Source organism: Rhipicephalus microplus, chromosome 1 (genome assembly GCF_043290135.1).
Source record: "Rhipicephalus microplus isolate Deutch F79 chromosome 1, USDA_Rmic, whole genome shotgun sequence".
Lineage (NCBI taxonomy): Eukaryota > Metazoa > Arthropoda > Arachnida > Ixodida > Ixodidae > Rhipicephalus > Rhipicephalus microplus.
The window spans coordinates 55,694,743-55,712,957 of record NC_134700.1 but is presented as its reverse complement, the minus strand read 5'-3'; positions in this window follow the sequence as shown (position 1 = coordinate 55,712,957).

Sequence of the window (18,215 nt, the reverse complement as noted above, 5' to 3'; positions counted from 1 at the left end):
TAGCTTAAATAGTCTAATTAGAATCGTGTATGCCCACACTGTTTTATTATCCTCAGTGATTAAATTCACAACTTGTTTATCAGCTACTTCTATTTGCCTTTCTAAATAAAATTTTTCCTGTAGTGGCTCATCTTGCCTCCTTCCCACTTTCACTGCTCTTCAAAAACTTAGCTTGATACGTTTCTGATCACTCCCCAGACTTCTGGAGCCGCATTCGTCTACGTGCATTCCCCTGATCCTATCATGCATCCAAGTGACATCAGTGCGTAATCTATCGTCGGCTGCAGCCTTCCTACCTCCCATTTTATTTGCCCTTCACACTTCTCAGTACTGTCGCAAATGATCAAATCATGCCTTTCAGACATATCCATGTTCATTTTGCCTGTGTCGTCGGTATATCCATCTATATCTTCTATGTGCACATTCATATCTGGTAGTGTAATTATCTCGCACTCTCTTCCTAATTCCTCAATGTCCTTTGATATACACTATACCATTGCCTGGTTTTCCTCTCTGGACTTAGCTCCCGTCCACAAGCACACCAAACCAAGGAGTGTTCTTGCTCTGTCACTATACTTTTTAGCCCTAAATGTTCCTTGCACTTCTGCTTGACCCTTTGCCAGTCTGTACTTTTATGAATGAATGTCCCAATTACACCCACCCCCTTTCTGCTGCCTTATGCTCTATTACAATATTACCACGCATAGTCCGGATTGTTACGAGGTTGTTACATGTCCCTAAGATGAGTTTCTACAAAACCATATACCATCGGCTTCTCCTCCCTTAGCTGCTCCTTTATCTCTTCCCACTTCAGCTTGTTCCTGCCACCCTGCATGTTAATATACCCTATGTCTGAATTGGCTCGGCCCTCGTGGCTATCTTAGATACTACCTATCTTAGATACTGTTGCCACTTTGGAATGGTATCTGTCCATACCATCTGTCAAAGAGTCTTCCTGGTTGTTTTCCTCGTTACCAGCTATCCTGCACCACGAAGGGCCCATGTGCTCCCCAAAAAAGCTACTGCGCGTCTTGCAAGTCGCCAACCCACCTCATGACCTAGCCGCCCATCGAAGTGAATTCTGTCTCGTTGAAAACCACCCCACCTATGCACCTCTCTGTTTATTTCCACCACCTCAAATCCTTTCTCTCGACTATCTGCCATACATCTTGGTTTGCGTTGACAACCGTGCTTTGCAGGTTGCCATCACGCACCATTACTTCCAGTATCGTGCATATCACTGCCTGTAACTGAGGAGAGGCGGCGCGCATGTCATAGACCACTTTCGCCCGTGTGGTCACTAGTCCTGCTGTATTTTCATTTAAGACATCATTTAAACCGTCTGAAATTATCGCGAGGTTTTGTCTAGCAGCCGTAGTTTTGAATTTTGCGCTCGCTTGCTTCATGACTGCTTCCAGCTTGCGTCCTTTGAACGTCTCTACTGCAACCCTCTTGTCACCTCTTAACCTCTCTGTGATTGCTTCTGATCATTGATTTAAATTCGAGTCCCTGGCGACTATCACATGCTGTGACTTTTCAGCTGGAGCGTCCTGCACCGGGGGGTTACTTGCACCTGTGACGCCGGCTGCTTTATCCCCTCCCAGCCTCACCACTACTTCGCTGAAGCTGGGTCTTGCGACCATTAAATCGGCTGAACCTGTTTTTTTCCAAACTTGCTTGCTCTTTCTTCTCCACTGTTCTGGTTGTCGGTGTCCTACTGTTCTCTCCATTGGCCGCTCCTTTGTTCAGCCTCACTAGTGCTTCCTCGGCGGACTTCAACCTTTTTCCCTTAGCCGTCGTTTTCTCTTGCTCTGTCTCCAACGCAGTCTCCAGCTCGCTGATTCTCATCAGCTGTTCACTCTACGCAACCATCATTTTCTCCATTTTCTTCTACCTCCCATTGCTTACACTTGGCATCAGCCTCCTTTCCATTTCTTCTGCACTTGGGTCCATTTTCAAACTCAACCCGCATCCCGAACACTTTACATCTTTTTTAACCATGTCTTTCTGACACCAGTTGTCCTTAAGAATTGTCTCACGCGATAATTACAAAACACAATTTCTGCCCTACGAAAAAGAGAAAGTCTAATCTCTACTACAAAAATTTGCATGTTCATTGTACGCGCACCTCCCCCACGGAGTGGCAAGAGAAAAAAACAAAAAAACAAACACACACACACACGCACAAACTAGTAAATAACTGGTGACTAAGCCTCGAAAAAGCCGTACAATGTAATAAGTGCTACAAAGATTTTAACTGCTGCCTTAATAATTATAAAGGCAAGCTCAAAACATGCAAAACCACTTATCTTCGCAGTCGATCGGGAGCGCTCAAAAACACGTTCATCCACCGTACCAGTCAGAACTGAAGGATGATGGATGAATGGATATGACTGTACCCTTTAGATCGGGCGGTGGCTAGTGCCACTAAGCTGTAATACTTATTGAACCAAAAACTAGAAATATTTTTTTGTTTTAAGTAGTGAGGTTCAGGATTCGTACTTTGCAGTGAAGGGTTTAATTTTCACTCGTGCCTTGACTTAAGCAACCAATCAGATAACCTTCTAGTGAATTCTACCCCCTTAGTGTCTAATTTGCCCTCCCTGTCCCTAAACCCTAGTGCTTTGAAAAACTCCGCGCCATCCTTCTGAACTATTGGGTGAAGCCCTCTACAGAACATTATCAAGTGTTCGGCAGTTTCTTCTTCCTCTCCACACGCACTGCATACCGTGTCTGCCCCTTCGTATTTGGCCCGATATGTCTTAGTTCATGATACTCCCGTCCTGGCCTCAAACAGTAGAGAACTACCCCGAATATTGTCATAGATCCTCTCCTTGGCAATTTCCCGCTTAAAATTCCCGGCTGTGGCGGCTGCATTTCTGACAGAGGTGGAAATGTTGTAGGCCAGTGTACTCAGATTTGGGTGCACGTTACACGTGACCGCCTGCCCTTCCCCAGGTGGTCAAAATTTCCGGAGCCCTCCACTACGGCGTCTCTCATAATCATATGGTGGTTTTGGGACGTTAAACCCCACAAATCAATCAATTCCTGCTTAAAATTTCAATAGATCTCCAGTGCAGACTTCGCAATCATGCCAGTTCTCCACATATAGGTCTCAGCTTCCTTCACCTTCTTCTTAACCGATAATTCTTTTTGGTTTGGCCGCCTGCTGTTTTGTAAGTACTTACTAGTAAATTTGCTGGTTCGCTTCCTCCATTTTGTATCGACATTCTTCATGTACAAGTAGCTGAATACCTTCCTAGCCCAACGCTCCTCCCCCATTTCTCTCAATCGCTTGTCAAATTTTATCTTGCTGCTAGCTTCCCTGCCCTCAAATGATGTCCATTCCCTATCACATACTCCCTGATTTAGTGTATTCCCGTGAGCTCCTGAGGCAAGCCTACCTATTCCATGTTGCTTAATTTCTAATCTTGCTTGAACTTCTGTTCTCATGCTCAAGACCGCATTGCCAAACTTCAGACCAGGAACAATGACCCCTTTCCATATTCCTCTCACAACATCATGCCTATTGTAATTCCACAGTGCCCTGTTTTTCATTACCGCTGCAGTCTCGTTATCTTTAGTCGTCACGAATATTTCGTGTTCCCTTCGGTACTCGGCCCCATTGCTTATCCATACGCCCAGATATTTGTATTTATCTGTTATCTCTAGCGTTACCTCCTGTTTTCTAAATTCACTACCTTCATTGTGATTAAAAATCATGATTGCTGATTTTCCCTTGTGAACCCTCGCGAACACAACGCCACCTACCGCTCAATAGTTGTGACCCCGAAATATGGCTTGTGCGCAAGACATGTGTGCCATGCGGCGCGAACATTTTTACAGGGGTTGTCAGCACCCTCACATCCCCCCAACCTTATTTCAAAACATATCCCGAAAAGAAAAACATGAAATAAACCAGCTACACAAGCTCTAGCAAAAGATTACACATGTCCCCAAAGAGCCTCCGTGCACGACTACACCGCCGCCAGACGACACTGCTGCACTGTCCGGCTCGACAACTTCACATCAGTGCCGGTTCCGCAAGCGTATTTGGAAGCGCTGGTCCCGCATCACACAAAAGAGGGAAAAGAAAGAGTGCCAGAAGGACACCAGCGCCAGCGTCAGGATTGCTTGCGCGCTATTGCTTCCTCTGTGTAGGTGACGTGCACGTATAGAGGCTAGAAGGTTTTCCTAGTGTCGTGAAAGGCGCGAGCCATGTGAAATACTTTGATATGCTCCGGTAGAAGTCGCCAGTGCTCGCAGGCGGGTGCGCTTTTCTGCGGGCGCTCACAAGTGAGGGGTGTTTTCCGTCGGCCACTACTCTGACATTTATTTTTCGAGCAAGCGCAAGTTCGAAAAAAAACAGGCATACAATCACGTATGAGGTCTCAGCAGCCTTCCAAAATGAACGAGTGGTTTAAAACAACGATTGATGAAATAAAACATCAGTGCAAGGGAGTCGACTGACAAGATACAGAAACGGGGCCGTGCGCTAGGGATGCGTTTCTACATATCTAGACTTCGTCCCTCCTTCACTGCTGTTTGACCCAAAGTGATTAAGGCTACGCAAGCAGCCACAATAATTTTTTTTCTTCAACGGGGGAAGTGACACCAAAATGCCTACAAATGTAAGAAGAGGAAATGAATTGAATGCAATGTGTTGGTCTTGTGCACACAGTTTATTGATGTCTTACAAAGTCTCACATAATGCCCTTGACTAACGGTGTATAATGAGCACTTCTGAAAACCTGTTAAGAGGGCTGTTTATGTACCGCCCCGCCATGGTGGTCTAGTGGTTATGGCACTCGACTGCTGACCCCAGGGTCGCGGGATCAAATTCCGGCGGCGGCGGCTGCATTTTTGATAGAGGCGAAAATGTTTAAGGCCCATGTACTTATATTTAGGTGCAGGTTAAAGAACCCCAGGTTGCTGAAATTTCCGGAGCCCTCCACTACGGCGTCTCTCATAATCATATACTGGTTTTGGGACGTCAAAGCCTAGATAATATTATCATTTATTATATCACGACGAAGTAGTGTACATGAAAATGCAAGGAGCAACTGCGCTAGACATAATATTCTTCTACTGGCATCGCCTCATTTTCAGGAGCTTTTGCTTTTTCTTTCGCGTGTTTCGGTCGAAGTTCTTTGCTTCAACAAAGTAGTGTACCCGAGTCAGTGCATAGAATTTAATTATGTTAGTTGTCAATTTCCGCCCATGATCTTTGCATACCACTTCTTTAAGCTTCACTCCCTGTAAAAATGCAAAAAGCAGAGCAAGCTTTCAGCGTGAAGCTCATTCCTGCTAAAGTACACAGTAATTGTGCCTTAAACTTTTGAGACAAGCTCCTCAACAGCTTTATAAGGGTAGATTAGACCCCCGTGATCGAACTGCCTTGTGAACACAGAATTCTCATCGTGTTCTGCCTGTAGGGTCATAATACAAAGGCAAGAGGCACACTCGGGACATGCAGATCTTCTCAGCGACTTTCTGACAACATAGCCAGCTACGTAACGTGCTATCCTACTGTCGCTGTGCTTTTCGACACAGTTGTCATGATCGGACTGTCTGCTTTGCGTTTCTAACACAGATTCTGTACATTCCAAATTGCCATCATCCAATAGTTGATCAATTATTTCTATCAGACGGTCAGCTTTTTCTTTTCCAACATCAGCTGGCTTTAGGGGCGAGGTTATGAAGTCTCCTGTTAAGTTCCCATTTTTAGGAGGCCTTGCCAGGCTGTAGAATGACAGGCTGTTTATTATAATTAAAAACTGTTCAGGTGAAGGGCGGTCATTACAACCAAATGAATGCCTTACGACACCGACCATGTTTTCCATCTTATCCTGACTAAGAATAGCCGTTAAAAAGTACTTGTAGCCTAGTGAGCTGCTTAGGTAGTCCAAAAGGGACAGAGTGCTCTTTATGGTCACGCGCATACCAAGGGAAGTTTCTGGGATAAGAAATACGTCACCTTGCTTGCTAGAATTATCTTCTCATTCCGCAAGGAATTCAATGAATTCTTCTACAAACTTCGCACTCGGCGAGTTGGGGTGCAGGCCTTCAGAAGGTATTTTTGAGGTCATTACATATAAAAAACCTTTCCATAAGCTTCACAAGATCTTTTGTTGATTCAGTTGTGCTAAAGTGTCTATCCAATTGATGTTTGTAGAAAAAGATCCCTTTTAACACTTCCTCGCTAAATAGCTCAAAGGCTAAATTCACGCGCATTTTTTCAAATGTGTTAGGATAGAGGTGTGATCTGGTTATATGCGGCATCACTTTAAGAGTTAAAGAATCCAAGTCCTTCTTCCACGCTTCTTTGATTACGTCTGAATTGGCATGGCCACTTGGAATTTGGACGCCTTTAGACTCAAAAGCATTCCGCACGCTTAATCAAGTGAGAAAAATCAGAAATAAAATGAAGGCTCCTTCCTGGGTAAGCTGAACGGGATACTTTGCAAGTTATGTCCCTCATGGAAGCTGTGGTAGTAAAAAAAAGTTCAATAATGAAAGTGGCTCACCAAGCACTACAGCTTAAAATAACAGAGATCTGAGATAGTTGGTAAGTGTTCATATTAAAGAAACAGAATGTGCAAACATGGACACACGAGAGAAGTCAAGGTGGCGAAAAGGCGGCGTTAGTGGTGTCTTGACTTCTCTCTGGTTCCCGTGTTTGCACGCCCAGTCTCTTTAAAGCATTAGAGGATGAATTACAAGTGTGGCGACCCAAATTGCCTACCTTTAGTGCCAAACACTTTCCAAAGACTCCGATTCCAAGGGGCACCATCACTGGTCCAGTAGTGAACAGAAAGGCCGTACTTTTCGGCCAAGATGGTAGCCTCCACAATAATTCTCGACAATACAGGGGCTTTGGCATTGCCCTTGGAAGCAGATACTCAGAGGATCTGGGTCCACTTTCCTACAGAAACTTTAAAAAAAGTTGTTAGCCGCGGAGCACTTGTGAGAGAAGTTTCTGTTATGCAACGCAGCTTAAAGGCCACTTGAAAATCTGTTTGCAAGGTAAAATAAATGTATAAATTATGCCTTAAACTGAGCCACTCACCCTTAAAGGGCTAATGCATTATGGCGAGTGCATGGTCGCTCAGAGTTGAGTCATTGTCCTCACTAAATGGGCCGAGGTTCATGAAGCCGCTTATCTCTCCAGAGGCCCTCACACTAATGTTTTCCGAGAACTTCATCTCATCAAAGACGAGGCCACCGTGGCACCTTCATGCATCCATTCCCTTAGTTCTCTTTTTCATTGCATCAAAGAAGCAGTGTTGAATCCAAATGAGCTTTCGAATCTAGCCATGCGTTTGTGCAGGCAAGACTTGCTGGGGAGTGCAAGTATTTCATGCCTCCTCACATGTTTGTAGAGCTTGGGGCTCTTCATACGCATGAGTATGCACTGCAACAGCCATGTTTTGTCGTATGACATGCCTCTTGTGTACTTTCTAGATGCCGCGTCTAAGCAAGCTTTGACAGCAAGTCGTTGCTTCGAAGGAAGACCTTTGATCTTTTCGTTCAAAGTCGCACTAGAAATATTCTGGTTGATCGTTCTGAGGTCTTTCACATTTCTTTGTGCAGTTGCCGGTCTTCTCTTCGTTCGGAACAATTCAAGCGGTTTTCTGGCCGTCCTACGCTTGAAATTTGTGTTTGCTTGCCTTTTTTTTTCAATCTGCCCAAGTGGTTTTTTAAGAAGTTTCCTGGTATACTTGCATTGTTTACAGGGTATTCCATTGGGGCTGACTACACGACAATTCTTTGCGAAGTACGCAGTACCAAACCACACGCAGTTACCATTGGTGACAGGCTCAACACCATACCCTGGACAAAGGCGTATTTCGTCGACCTTCTTCAACGCCTTGGCCGCATCAAACTTGTTGTTTACACAAAGCTTTTCTGTCTTAATGCCACGGCAAAACACACGGCAAGTATAAAAGTTTTCCTGTGTCACAGCAGCTTCTATGGACGTCGAAAACGTAACGTTGTTTGAGATACGGACATCACATGGCTCCACGCCGGTGTTCCACGTGAAGCACAAAGCAGTGGCATCACATGGTAGCTGAATCTTGCTGCAGAATGCCGACGGTAACTCGATTTCTCCCAACGGGCCCGGTCATTGCGGCGTTTCATCGGTGCAGGTCTGTGTTTCGGCGTCTTCAGCTAGGCCGTTGTTCAGAGGTCTGCGTTTTGCCGGTGGAAGATAGCTGTAGCCGAGGTTTCTTCGTGCTCTCTTTTTCGGTAGCTGCTTCGTGGAATAAGATGGTGCATCAGGAAAAATTGTGGGAACAGCGTCCTCCGTAAGCGCCGGATGCTTGCGGTCGAGCTCGACAACCTCGCCGTTGATTACTTGCCTGAACGTTCTTTGGATGAATCGCTCGTCGAAGTGGCGAAAACACACAACACAGGTCTTAGTGAGTACTTTGTCGTCCCTCTTGATGCTTCTGCTCCATTCCTTCAAGCGAACAGGGTCAGACGGAGCGTGGAACAACAAAACCTTTTCGGGGGACGACTTGTAACCGCCTTTACAACGGGGAACAAAAGTCGTCCTCTTTTTTTTTGAAGGAATCGCCAAAGAATTACGGCGCGTTGCATCACATCATGCCGTAGTAGCACTGCGGAGTCAACGTAAAAATACTGCGGAAACAAGGCAAACTACGTCGACACACGTGCTGCAGTGAACTGGCGGCTTTGGTCTGCATTCCCTTGCTTCGGCTGCTTCGACTTACAACCCGCCTGAGAGCAGCAGCACTCTCATCTACCCGCTCGCCGAGCACGCAGACTGGTTTCACCGGCGCTTAGGGAAAGGGCACCCGTTCCCGACACTGGGGAAACCTTTCCAGCCTCTATGGTGCACGCTTGTATGTGATGCACGCACGCGCCCCCGATGAAATGTGCTGTGTTTTTCGGCTGTTCCATCGTACGGAAGCACTCCCAACCTGTTGCCACACACTCTTTCTCTACCTTTTCTTTCTGCCTTTTGGCGTCCCTCTTTCCCTCTTCCTGTAAGAGCTGAGTCGAACTGTGTTACCTGCAAGGGTTGCAGAAGAGTGACTGTTTATTTCTTTGTTTTATTCAACCAACCACTACTACAGACGCAACACTGCTGGCGTGGTCGACGTAAGGTCCCTACATGTTTCATCCAGAGACCTTAGGTTGACGCTCATGTATGAATTAGAGTTCAAAATTACCATCTAACATTCGGTCACGTGCATCGCGCGTCTGTCACACACTGTACCAGTTTCAACTGCCCTTGCAGAAACGTGATTCTGACAGTCACAGCAGATGCCCATACGGTCATGTCTGAATTAGAAGCCAGTACATCAAAAGTGAAGCATGTTTCGGTCAACAACGCGGTTCCGAATGACATGGCAGCCACGCGCACATTTACGTGTGAAATGGACGCCAGTTTAGCCGGATCATCGGACGTGAAGTGCCTCCTCGTGGACCTCTGCACGGACGGATGCACACGAGTGGCTCGCCAGCTACAGCAAGGCAACTAATACGTCGTATTAGTTGCTTGCTGCTGTCTGTGTTGAAGGCGTCACGGAGGCACTTCACGTTGAAAATCGGAACCTCTTCGCTCATTGAAACAATCACTGTGCTAACGCCATCTTATCGAAACCCACTCGCTCGCACCCTTGCCCCATGGTAGCGATCCATCCAAGGCACCAAAAGGACGACAATGTTTGCGCACGATGGAACAGCCGTAAACAGTTCTCTGTGTTTTCGTGACTCAGCTACGACGACCGTAGCTGTCGGCGTGTCTTCGGTAGATCAGCGGCTGAGCGAAAATTCGCGCCGTGTCTTCCCTTCAAGCGACCACGAAGCAGGCAATCTTGGGGGAGTTAACAATGCCCTCTCCGAGGCTTTCGCAGCGTCTGAATAGGCAACTCGAGCACTCAACAGAAGTCTTTCATTCGCTACCTTATTGTGTATCCCCGACCCCGTCCCTCGTTACCATGGATTATGGCGGAGGCTGCGCCACTTAGCCTGAGTGGTACGATGGCAGAGCTGGGAGCATGGCTGAAAATGGGGTGCCGGTGTGCTAGTTTAGTCGGTGTCTTTGCGTCACCAGCGCGCGCGTCACCAGCATGTCACCTGCAGATGCGAACCAATAGCGCGCGAGCGATCCTGACGCTGGCTCTGGCGTCCTCCTCGCACACTTTATTTTCTCTCTTTCGTGCAATGCGGGACAAGAAATTCCAAATACGCGTCCCACAACGGCAACGTTGTCATCAGCGCGAGGAACCGGCAGTCGCGCCGACACGTCTTCTGGTTGCGACCAGCATAAATGAGGGTGCCGGACTGCAGGAATTTGCGCTGGTCCCAGGAATCTCCATTACCCGACCTCATGACCGCATTCATGGCCAGTGGAGTTGACTATGTGCAGAAGACCGCCAGACGCGGGTTACATCCCTGATCACTCCCGCTGCGTACATTCGAAACACTTGACAGAACAGTACAGTAGGGCAAAGAAGGAGGAAGAAGAAGTGGTCACAGAGAACAGCCTCTACTTCAAGCTCTGTGAGTTTTCTAATTCTTTTTCCAAGATTTTTCAATAATCAACACGCCGCGGAGGGACGTTCTCCCTTAGAATGGGGGACCAAAACCCCGCTCAGCAACTGGGACCGGGCCGACCACATCATAGAGCGTCTGACGCAAGTTCTCACCCCGGCCCAAGCGTGGTCCACATTGACAATTCTGATGACTCCTCCGTTGACAATATGGCTTCAGACAGCGACTACGTGGTCGTACCAAGCCAACGCCTGAAGAAAAAAATCAGCCGGACATCGCCGACTGGCCGGCAAGCACAGACAAAGGTGAGTAGCATGTGGTCGTACACCATTTCGTATGTGCTGACATCGAAGACAGGCATCTTGAACTCTCTGAATAGGCAGAGCCTGTCGGAGTACTTTGAGCTCATCGTCCCAGTGAAAGTTATAGAAATACGCATAAATACTCGAAAGAAAATCCTGTCTGTGGAGGTCACTGCGAAGGCCTTATTGGACACGCTGAATTCAATTGTTCAAATAGGAAACATTGCAGTTCGCTCATTCTCCGCGTACGACGAAGAAACGACAACAGGAGTTTTATACGATGTAGAAGAGGAGATAACAGACTCGAGTCTCGAGAAACTGCTGTCGTTGTCGGCTCCCGTGCTTGGTTTTCACCACTTTGGACGGGCACGATGTGTTAAAGTAGTGTTTCAGTCGAAGACGTTACCCACATATGTAAAAGTTGGGTACGTGAGGCACTTGGTACGTCCTTCTGTACCAAAACCTCCGCAATGTCATAAACGCATGAAATTCGGGCACGTTACAGCAGTTTGCAAGGGTGCAGTAAGCTGCAAGCATTGCGGTGGCCTTCATGATGGTGATAACTGCAATGCTGCGACCAAATGCCCAAACTGCTCAGGCGCCCACGACGCAACATCAAAGGAATTTCCCAAAATGAGGAATGAAGTTAGTATCCTGAAGAAGATGGTTCGAGACCACTCCACTCACAGAGAAGCTGCATGGGCTGTACGGTGCCGTAAACATAGTTCGCGACACCTACGCAAACGAAGCAGCACTGCTCATAGCTTATCAAATTCGACACAAAAAAACTTTGCCCTCACCACTTCCTAGCCTGCTTTTGTCGGCCAGAAAAGAGGATACAGATGCTCAAGTGCCAATACAGTCCACGCAAGGACAAGGCAACCAGTCATTGGCTCCCCCCACGTCGGAGACTCAGTGGCCTTCACTACCGCCAAGAGCCGCCGTAGTGCTATCATCCCATAGTGCCCCTACCTTCAATGAAGAAAACAAAACGATTGACAACGCAGATGTCAATCTGTGCTTAAAAATTTGATGGGTTTGATGCGTAAGATCCTCAGCAGCCTAAACACTCCCGCTGCTAAGGTGGCTGTGCAGCTACTTGAGGTTTTGGAGCCTCTTTTAGTGGCTCTTCAATAAGTGAATATGACATTGATGCTCAAGGAACGCGTGTGCCAGTCGTTTGTTAAGCAATGGAATGCTCGTGGTCCACGTGGCTGTCTGTCAGACTTCAGACAATAGGTTTTTAAATATCAATTTCCTGTTAACATTATATGTGAACCGAATATGGTTTCAACATTTCGTATATCTGAATATATCCAGATTTGGTCCCGCAGTGATGAACGTACGAGCAAAGTTCTCGTTTGTATACGCCGTGATTTGATATTCTTGAGACATGCAGTCACGTAGAATACCAGCAATGATTACGTGAGCCTGACTATAACAAATAAAAAGCGGACATTCTCAGTAAGAGGAGGATACGTACACCCAAGCGCCCAAATAAACTGCTTCCACCTGGGGACCATTTCAAGCAGCACAAGGCCACACATTGTGATTGGCAATTTTAATGCACATCGTCCTATCTGGGGTAGCACTACAATGAATTATCGCGGAAGGAATTAGGCCAATTTTATATGCAAATATGGACTAAGCGTGTTCAACGACGGATCACCTACATTTATTCGTGGCACGTTCTACAGCAGCTGCCTTGACCTCTCTTTCGTTTCCAGAAGCCTTCTGTCTTCCGCATGTTGGTTCACAGATTTGGACATTCGCGGCAGCGACCACCTTCTAACCTATGTTCAGTTCAGGTGGTTTCACCACACACACACACGCTACATCCGTCAACCAACTGGACACTGATCAAGGCATTTGTCAAGTCCGGCTGTGAGCACACGACTGATTCATCCGAGGTAGAGAACATCATTGCTTCTTCACTGCGTGACCCAACCAAACAGGTTAACCTACCGATGCAGAGATCAGCAGTTGACTCCCAATACGAGGCTTTTCGTGCAATTATTCGCCGTGCAGAACGCCGATACAGACGAACGTAGTCGCCTTTAGACTTTTGCGCCTGTCGTCGAGCTCAACGACATGTTCTTCGGCATCTTGACAAGATTGACAGGCAGCGTTGGAGAAAATTTTGTGGATCTCTGTACCCTAGGCAACCTCTATCTAAGATCTGGCGGGTGGTAAGAGGTCAGCAGACAACTCCCCAACAACGTCAACGGTTTCAAGCTGTTGCTGTACATCATGGGCAGACAGAAGTCCAGACAGCCAGCGACTACTGTAGCCTCATCGTGGCCACCACGGATGGTCTTGCCACTGATGAGCCTCTTACTACCATTGCGCCTCCATCGTCTGACGAGCGCCTTGATGTGCGTTTTAAAATGCATGCGCTTGAAGCAGCGATTTCAGCCTCCGGACGCTCATCGGCACTAGGACCTAATGGAATCATGTATGCTGCACTCAACCATCTTTGTACAGAAGCACGACTTATCCTTTTATCTCATTATAACACATCATGGGAGTCAGGAGAAATCCCAGCTAATTGGAAATGCAGTCGCATTATTGCATTGCTTAAGCCGGGGAAGTGTTCTTATGCACTTTCCTCCTACAGACCAATCGCCTTAGCCACCTGCGTCGGAAAAAAAATAGAAAGAATGGTACTGTCAAGATTAGAATGGCTTCTTGAGAGCAACAACTCATTTCCTGCATTTATGAACGGCTTCAGAAGAGGCCGATCTGCCATTGACGGTGTGGTCGACTTGATCACCAGCGTTGAAGAGGAAAAAAGCCGACGCAGACTAGTGGCGTCGGTCTTCCTAGACATTAAGGGTGCCTACGATAATGTGCTGCATTATGCAATTCTTGACGCACATGAAGATTTCGACATCGGTGGACGACTGTATGCTTGGATTTTTAGCTACCTTAGGGACCACACCATTTACATGACGACAAATAACGGAGACACTGATCGAAACAAGGTTCATCGTAGTGTTCGCCAAGGAGGAGTTCTCAGCCCAATTTTATTTAATATCACAATGATCGGCCTAGCAGCAGAACTTCCCAGCATGGTGAAGATCAGTGAATACGCTGATGACATATGCAAATGGGCATCTGGCACTACTTGTCCGCGATTGCGAGCTCGACTACAGCGTGCAGTGACGATCACATACAAATATCTACGACGTCAGGGGCTCACCCTTTCAATCGACAAATGCGCAGTGCTTGCGTTCAGGCGCAAGCATATGTCGCAATACCTGATATTTATTAATGGGACAGCGATACCTTCTGTAACCCACCACAAGTTTCTTGGGGTTGTCGTACACAGAGATCTATCGTGGACGAGACATGTCGCAGTACTTAAATCTAAATTGAAGAGCTTTGCTCTCGTTCTTCACCACGTGGCAGGAGCAAGATGGGGCTCATCAGAATCATCACTACTTCAATTGTATGTTGCTTTATTGGTAAAAAAAACCCAGGTGGTCGAAATTTCCGGGGCCCTCCACTACGGCGTCTCTAATAATCATATGGTGGTTTTAGGACGTTAAACCCCACATATCAATCAATGTTCTATTTGTGGGATACATTCGATACAGCATGCCGGTGGTCTCCAATATGAGACCTAGTTGTGTGAAGACGCTAGAGAGTGTTCAAGCTCAATGCTTACGAATGTGCTTGGGTCTACCGCACCTTACTTCAACAAATGGGACAATCGCAGAGGCTCGGGCTTGTCCCATCAGTGTATACATGCTCTGCGAGCCACAGGGTTCACCTTCGATTGCTGAGCTGACACAGACAGCACCCAATATCAGTACTACCCGCCACACACCCAGAGTGCAGTTTCTCAAGAGTAATATTGCGGCATGAGAATATTATACCATCAAGGTTTTTCCCGTCAAATGTCCCTGCAGTGCCTCCATGAAACCTGCATAAACCACCTGTTTGTTTTACGATACCTGGAATTACGAAGAAGTCGCTCATTTTTTCTGTTGGCCTCAGACAACTGACCGCATATCACATTTATACAACGTACGGTGATTCTCTGCTAGTGTACACCAACGGGTCCACCACTCTAAACACCTCCGCCGCAGCCTTTGTCATACCAGACATGGGTATTGCTCGACGATTCAAAGTAGACCATAAAACCACATCAACTGACGCAGAACTTGTCGCTATCCTGGAGGCAGTAATATTTATTTCCGGAGAGCGACCTCATGCCTGGATGATTTTATGTGATGCCAAACCTGCTTTGCAAACCATTAATTGCATCAAGAGGCAAGGTCCATATTATAGCTTGGCAATGGAAATCGCAGAACTTATTCAGGTTGCCTCAACAAATGGCCATCTTATCACTTTTCAATGGATTCCCGCGCATTGCGGCGTGATGGAAAACAAAGAGGCAGACGCTGAAGCTTAAAAGCCTTAAGCAATACCCCTGAAGTACGCATTGCGTTTTCACGAGTTGACACGAACGCCTTGCTTTGCTGCGTGATGCGCAGCTACACACTTCAGCACTAGACCAAACCGGAACGGCGACAGCGGCGACTTCACAAATGGGACCCGGAAATGAGGTTCCGCATGCCCCCTAAATTGAAACGGCAACTCACAAGTATGATCAATCGCATTTGTCTTGGTGTGGTGTACACCAGACCTTACGCACATATCATCGGTCGCAGTGATACCGGTTCTAATTGTGAACACTGTGATGTGCCAGAAACAATTGAGCACATATTTTGTGTCTGCCCAGCATACGCACATGAACGACAAACACTGATTTCTTCTACTGAACGATAACGCAGTAGGTCATTAACTGATGAGACTGTGCTGGGCCCTTGGCCAGGCACCAACAGGGCAATTGTGGTCATAAGAGCGGTTATAACCTTTTTGGAAGCAACTGGACTATATGCGCGGCTATAAAGTTTGCCTCAGCTAGAAAGAATACTACATACTCACCTCTCTATCTCAGAATTTTCATCCAATATTCTTTCTTTTCCCCTTTCCCCTACCCTAGTGTAGATAGCAGGCTAGAGCAAGCTATGGCTCAGGGCAACCTCTGTGCCTTTCTGTAAATAAACCTATCTCTCTCTATTTAGGCCAAAGGGAAGGGAGCTTCGGGCGCCTCACCCACATGGTACGATGACCAGTACTGCTAGCAAATACATCGGCGGCGGCCAAGACGCCCAGTTCAAAAATAAAATATAGGTCACTTTTCCTATAACTCGTGCGTCACAAAATAATGAAATTGGCAGATCCCACGTACAGTTGGAATCGATAAAGCGTGAATAAGAAATATTAATATATGTCACTTTAAAATCAGCAACGTTACAAGGTAGAGATAGATGATGCCGTACATGACTTCCGTGTCATGATTATCATATTTAGAAGTGTCGTTTACCTTCGTCATCTATTTACGTCACGCGAATTCTACTTTCATATATGTGGAGCTAGCGAAAGGCTGCGAGCACACTATGAGCGTGGTGTGTTGTCATGTTCTTACATGACACGCGTGTCAGGGTTACCATGTTTGCACCAGACATATAATTTGTCATTCATTGGCGTCACGTAACACCAAATTTGGTATATGTGGAGCTGGCAGAACAGCCGCGAGCACATTATTAGGGATCCAATATACTCCAATGTAGCATTGACGTGCGCACACGCTGGGCACCGCGACGCTGCGTTAGCAAAACACGAGCACTCTATAGTCTGACGCCAGGCGCGACTAGCGTCCGTCGGCGCGGCCCAACGCCAATTGGCGCGAAATGTGACATGCTGCATTTCGTGCCGATACCATAAAGTAACATTACTCTATCTCGATGCGTTACCAGACAACACTGTGTCTCCCTCTTTTCGTGACGGTGGGACGCTGGACACGCTGCAACGCGCATGTGTCTAAAGTGCCAACCACTGGCACGCGTACGCTCGCGTCTACGCGTCAAAAGCGTCAAATGCGCCTCTCGGCGTCGACGTCGGAGGGGAACACGCGAGCAGGCGTGAGGGATCAAGCCGGGCTTGATATTTCGCCTCGCGTACGCTACGTCACCACGCGCACAGCGGCGCCAAACAACCAGAGGCCGCGATGACTTCGAATGCTGTGCCTAATGGCCGCCGCTTTGAAGGCACAGCCGAGTGCTGAAAGCAAGCATGAAAACTACTTCAAACGTTCCTGAATGACCGCTTCGTAATCTAGAACGACAACGAAACGACTGCGAGTGCTACCAGCGTGACGCGGTTTCGTTCCGAGTTCGAGCGACGCCGACAAATCCAGCGAATGCCGGCCGGCTATGCTATGCCGGATATGGTCCCGTGTGCGATCGTCGGCCGAGCGAAAGGAGCATGTCGGTGTTCTTGTTCTTTGATCTGTTACTTTCTGTGCAAAAACGAGTGTAAACAGACTTCGGAGGTTCGAAGGTTTGAGCGTGAGCCCTTGCCTACCGCGGAGGCAATTCAGAACGGCGTCATCTGCATCCAGCGCAGGCCTCTGCCATCTAGTTCGTACGAACCAGCACATGCGAGGCACATCGGTTGAAAAAAACTCTACGGTAGTTTCCGTCGCAACATAGACACCATATACGACGCCCGAAATATCGCGTAGTTCATACGGAGGAGTTTTTATCTGCACTTTGTTTGTTTTCAACATCAATATTCATCATCGCTGAGAGCGAACCTCGCACTAGCCAACACATTTCCGTGATGTGAAAACGTACGTACTTATATAAGTGTATTCGCGAATCGTTTGACGCGGAAACATTCGTTGGCTTCGGTGCTAATCGTTTTCGTGTGCTGCCAAGCTAATAACAAGCGTGCGCTGGTTGGTAGCAGTGAGATGTGAGTTCGTGTCGGGTACCAGTGACGCTGACACATTGAGCTGTCAGCGGTCTCATTTCCATTCACGTACAAAACAGAAACTCGAGCGTGCGTTGCTGTGGTGAAAAGAAAGTTGCATGATTACGTGCTGCTGGTATTGCCTGCTATTTCACTTCTCGCTTCTTCTGCTTCTGTGCCACGCTCAGTAGCACATACGTTGTTTGGAGGCATTCTAACACACACATTCTTAGTTTATAGTTCATTCTGATACTCATAGCTATAGGCATACAATGGCGCTTCTCCGTTGTTTTACAGTTTACTATAACATAACGCGCGTTCTGTTTACAGCTGGACAGATAACTGAAAACCTTGTGAGGAGCACCTGATTTGAAATCAGCTGCACAATGACACGATTGTGGGAAGAGAACATCACCACATGTATGCACAGAATGAATGAAGGTGCACTAGTATGGTACTGTACTTTGTATAGAAGAAATGCAAAACGTACCTCATATGACTTATGAGGCCTTTCAGAGCTGTGCATGCATTTATCTGTGCCTCCAGACTGTAAGAAGC